Below are 5,701 nucleotides of genomic sequence, written 5' to 3' on the forward strand. Positions count from 1 at the left end.
CCCCCCCCCATGGGGCTGCAAACCCCCTCAGCTCCTTCAGTCTCTTCTCCAACTCCTGTATAAGGGACCCCCAAGCTCAGTCCAATGGTTGGCTATGAATGGGTTCTGTATTTGCCAGGCTCTGGCATGGCCTCTCAGGAGACAGCCATATCAGTCTCCTGTCAGCATGTACTTCCAGGCATCCACAATAGCATCCTGGTTTGGCAACTGTATATGGGATGGATCCCCAGGTGGGGCAGTCTCTGGATAGCCTTTCCTTCAGTCTCTGCTCCACACTTTGTCTCCATATTTCCTCCTGTGAGCATTTTGTTCCTCTTTCTAAGAAGCACTGAAACATCCATACTTTGGTCTTCCTTCTTCTTGGGCTTCATATGGTCTACGAATTGTATCTTGGGTATTCTGAGCTTCTGGGTTAATATCCACTTATCAGTGAGTGCATACTGTATGTGTTCTTTTGTGACTGGGTTACTTCACTCAGGATGATATTTTCTAGTTCTATCCATTTGCCTGCAAATTTCATCAAGTCATTGTTTTTAATAGTTGAGTAGTACTCCATTGTGTAAATGTACCACATTTTCTGTATCTATTTCTCTGTTGAAGGACATCTGGGTTGTTTCCAGCTTCTGGCTATTATAAATAAGGCTGCTATGAACATAGTAGAGCATGTGTCCTTATTACATGTTGGAGCATCTTCTGGGTATATGCCCAGGAGTGGTATAGCTGGGTCCTCAGGTAGTACTATGTCCAATTTTCTGAGGAACCACCAGACTGATTTCCAGAATGGTTGTACCAGCTTGCAATCCCAATAGCAATGGAGGAGTGTTCCTCTTTCTCCACATCCTCTCCAGCATCTGCTGTCACCTGAGTTTTTGATCTTAGCCATTCTGTCTGGAGTGAGGTGGAATCTCAGGGTCATTTTGATTTGCATTTCCCTGATGACTAAGGATGTTGAACATTTCTTTAGATGCTTCTCTGACATTCGAGTTCCTCAGTTGAAAGTTCTTTGTTTAGCTCTGTACCCCATTTTTAATAGGGTTATTTTGTTCTTTGGAGTCTAACTTCTTGAGTTCTTTGTATATATTGGATATTAGCCCTCTATCGTGTGTAGGATTGGTAGAGATCTTTTCCCAATCTGTTGTCATTTTGTCCTATTGACAGTGTTCTTTGCCTTACAGAAGCTTTGCAATTTTATGAGGTCTCACTGTCGTTTCTTGATCTTAAGCCACTGGGGCTCTGCTCAGGAACGTCCCTTGTGCCACGTGCTCCAGGCTTTTCCCCACTTTCTCTTCTATTAGATTCGGTGCAACTACTTTTCTTGATTAATTTGCCAGATAGTCTTGTTTTTCCCTTTCAAACTAAACATGTAATCTGTAGGAGCAGCTTCAGAGGTAAAAGCAAAGGAATGGCAGGGCTCACTAAGCACTCTAGGATATCGGGCAGGCCTCACATGCAACAGGACAAGGGACCTTTCAGGATGCCAAATACAGCTGTCAGCTGAAGAACTTGTTTTGTTGTTTTGTCCCCCATCCCATACAAGCATCCCCAAGACAGGGTCTTTCTGTGTAGCCCTGGCTGTCCTGGAACTCTGTAGACCGGGGGGTCTTGAGTTCAGAGACCCCCCTGCCTCTGCCTCCTGAGTGCTGTGGGCCAACATCACCAGAGTAAAGAATTTGTTTTACTCTGTCCCAAACAATCCCAAGCAACTCTGCAGGCCTGAGGGCTGGCCCTGCTTACTGCCTCACAGCAGCACGCAGCTGTTCTCACTGCTCACATGAGTTTCTCACAGGCCAGTTACAGGTTCCACCCAAAAAATGAAAGGAATGCAACCGACATACTTGACTTTCTCCAGTTTAGAGAAAAGAGAGTACAGGGAGCAAGGATTCACAATGGAAAGCTAGATTACACTAGACTGGCAACTTAAATATGCCCGGCACTTGTTAAAGCTCATCTCTTCGCCAGGAAAAGCACTAGAGCACACTGAGAGAAAAGACTAGAACATGTTCATCCTAATCAGAATCTCTGAAGTCAGTGCTAGTCAACTAAGAGCCCACATTCCGGGACCAGGCTCAGCCCCACCCTTAGTGACTCAGGGCCTATGGCCAGCCCAGTCATTACTAACAGCCAATGCCAAGTTTCCACTGTAGCCTGCTGTATTTCCCTATGCGTGTGCTCTATACCCCTATAAACCTGCCATTACGTGTGGGTTTTATGGCAAACCTTTGGTCCTATCACCACGATACTCTCCATCACAGAACCCTTCAGTCAGCCTGAGCAGGAGATCGGACATCTTCCATCGTAGCCATCAGGAGGCAAAGGCAGGCAATGTCTGTGAGTTCAAGATTACCAGCTCTAACTAACAAGTTCCAGGCCAGCCACAGCTATGTACTGAGATCCTGTCTCAATGAAAACAAAAACAAAAACCTCAAAAGTCTCCTCTCTGTCCAACCCCACCCACGCACAAAGCCTCCAAACAGAAAAGGCCAAAAAATCCAGTCCCACATTACTGTCACCTGTCCCAGGCCCACATTACTGTCACCTGTCCCAGCCCCACATTACTGCCACCTGTCCCAGCTCCATATTACTGCCACCTGTCCCAGCTCCATATTACTGCCACCTGCCCCAAGTCCCCAAGCCAGAAGTCACCAGCCACACAAGACCCCTGCTCCCTACCACAAGCCAAGTGAGCGGCAGACTTCCTTTTTCCTTCACCTATAATCTATTTTAAAAAAACTTCCCAACATCATCTGCCCAAAGCTGGAGAACTCGCCTGGCAGCCCATTCCAAAGAAACCTGACTTTCTTTCTTTCTTCTTTGTTATTTTTGTTTTTTCCAAGACAGGGTTTCTCCGTATAGCCCTGGCTGTCCTGGAACTCACTCTGTAGACCAGGCTGGACTCAAACTCAGAAATCTGCCTGCCTCTGCCTCCCAAGCGCTAGGATTAAAGGCGTGCGCCACCAGTGCCCGGAGAAATCTGCCTTTCTTTTAATTTGGCTACAACTGGCTTATTTCTTCAGCGGAGAAAACCTATGAACCTTCTAAACATTCATTTCTGCTTCTCAATTCAGCTTTCTCCCGGACCTGATTAGAAGTTAGTGCATTTCAGAGCTCCTCTGAAATCTAAGCTACGTGGGACATCTTGTTCTGGCCGCACTCACAATCACCTGGAAAGCCTGCTCGGGCTTTCTGTTCTGTTTTGTTTTGTTTTGTTTCTTGAGACAGGGTTTCTCTGTGTAGCCACTCTGCTGTTCTGGAACTTACTCTATATACCAAACTGGCCTTGAACTCACAAAGTTGCCCCTGCTCCTGCCTTCAGAGAGATGGGATTAAACATGCAAACACCATCGACCAGTTTGTTCCAAGGCTTTATTCTAAACTTAAATAAATTTCTGGCATAAGACCCAGGAGGCAATACTTAAGAGTCTCCCACGTGATTCTGCTATGTCTTAAAGTTGAGTCAGGACTGGAGAAATGGCTCAGCTATTAAGAGCACTTACTAATCTTCCAGAAGACTAAGTTCCCAGCACCCACATCAGGCAGCTCACAACAGCCTCTAACTTTAGCTCCAGGGATCCAAGGCCCTCTTCTGGCTGCCTCATACACACGTCAGACACACAAACAAAAATAATCATTAAAACATTCTTTAAAAGAATTTAACAGTCTGATTTACAGTATATATGGGGGGAAATCACTCCAAACATGGAAAGCTATACACCAGAACACAGGAACATCTGTCAGCTTAGCAGAGGCCTTGTTCCAAAGACACCCTTTCCTAGGACAGTCACATGCATATAGGTGTCTGTGTAATAGGCACAGGGGAGGAAGAGACAGACAGAAAGACAAACAGATACAAAGAAAAACAGAGAAATTTGTTGGATAAATTTAGTCTCTTATCTTTTGAGATTATCCTTTAAAAGTGAAGAAAAAAATAAAAGATTTTTTTTCAAAATTTTTAAATCTCAAAATTAAGAAAATCTGTAATCAGTAGAGCTTTTGCAAAAAATGTTCTAAGTACTTCTGAGACCCCCAGGTCTGCTAGGGTGGGCAGCCACTGTGGATGAAATCTCCCAGAAAGAAGCTCCTTCCTGTATCAAGTTTCTACAAAGCTGATTGATTATCTGATTACAACTTCAAAAACTGGAGAGGTTAGAATATTGCAGGCCCAGAGCCTGATTCAAATTTATCCAGAGCTATCTTTAGCCCCCCCCTCATCCTGCTTACTCTCACATGTTTGAAACTATCTCGCAAGACCTTTTGAACTCTACTGACTTAGCAGAGCAAACCTAAGAATTTATCAGACAGCATCTGAGACTCAAAGACTGGAAATGAGGTTTCCTCCTCTGCTAGAAACACCTACCTCACGTTTCTACCACTGCATTCGAAAAGTGTCTTGGTCTATGAAGACTAATGAAATTGCTACCTCATTGGAACATGACATGTAAGGTAACCTAATTCTGTGTTTCCAGGCCATGAGCACTCACATTTGGCTCGAGAATAAACAGTTCTTCATCCCTTTAAGGCAAGGGCTATTTTTTTGTCTACATCCTGATGAGCAACACACCTCTCGTCAAAGGTTAGAAGTGGTGAGCAACATCTGCACAGTGACACTGGCAACAAAATCCACCTTCTGAGGACTGCATGGAGAAAGATAAAGATTGACTCTATCATCTGTGGTTGTAGTACAACTAGATACAAAGTCTGAAGACAAACTTGCTCAACTGACACAGAGGCCTTTGCTACCACTACACTTCTGCCCACCAGAAGGCTGTGTACAAAGAGCAGAGGAGACTTCAAAAGAGCCGGGTCAAAAAGTGCTGGACTGCAGAACCACCACTCCAGCTTGGGCAAAGAAACACCCTGGCATCCAGACACAAGAAGCCAGCGGCTAGTGCCACATGAGCACGCCTCTACTCATTCATCAGACTTCAAAATAAAAAGAATGTAAGCAAAGTAGTGGAGAAGCAGACAGTGACCACATACTACAAGAGGAGGCTGGGAAGACAGAAGCAGGGGGAGAGAGAGAGGGAGAGGGAGAGGGAGGAGGCTGAGGAAGACAGAGCAGGGGGAGAGGGAGAGGGAGGAGGCTGGGAAGACAGAGCAGAGGGAGAGGGAGAGGACAGGCAAGTGAAGGGAGAAGAAAGGAGAGAGGGAGAAAGGATGGAAGAATTACTGAAAATTCTACTGGGAGATTCACCCTACTAGAAGCAGATTTATGATAGTAGAACAATTTTTAATTTCAGAACAGAATTATTAACCTAAAGGACAGACAAGGAAAAAAAAACAAGAGTGTTTTCAGAAATCTGAGTCAAGAGCAAAAATGTTATCATCCATGAAAAGACAGCCAGCCAAGGAGACAGAAATAATCTACAGATTCAAAACAAAAGCAGGGAGGGAGGAACCCCACAGCGATACAGTGGGACTGTTAAACCCAACCCAGAGGGGGACATGCTGAGAGCAGTGAGACAGAAAGCACTCCGAAGGGCATGGGAGCTACACAGCTAACTCGGACTTAACACTGGCACAATGGTGGCCACAAGTTAATGAGATACAGCCGAAGTACTGAATTGAGAGCTGGCTCAATGTAGAGCGCGCTCTACTTTGGGAGAGGGCCCAAGCTTGGTCACCAGCACTACAGTCAGGCTACTCTCAAAAACCCGAAACTCCAGTTGCAGGGACTATGACATCCTCTGCACACACCAAGCAG

At 45.3% G+C, this 5,701-nt stretch overlaps 1 protein-coding gene across 2 annotated transcripts in view; it reads right to left on the reverse strand.

Annotated features, from left to right (window-relative positions):
- Oxsr1 (oxidative stress responsive kinase 1) overlaps positions 1–5,701 on the reverse strand; it is a 90,535-nt gene that overhangs the window by 41,670 nt on the left and 43,164 nt on the right. The window lies entirely within an intron of this gene.

The sequence above is a fragment of the Mastomys coucha genome, unplaced genomic scaffold (genome assembly GCF_008632895.1).
Source record: "Mastomys coucha isolate ucsf_1 unplaced genomic scaffold, UCSF_Mcou_1 pScaffold23, whole genome shotgun sequence".
NCBI lineage: Eukaryota > Metazoa > Chordata > Mammalia > Rodentia > Muridae > Mastomys > Mastomys coucha.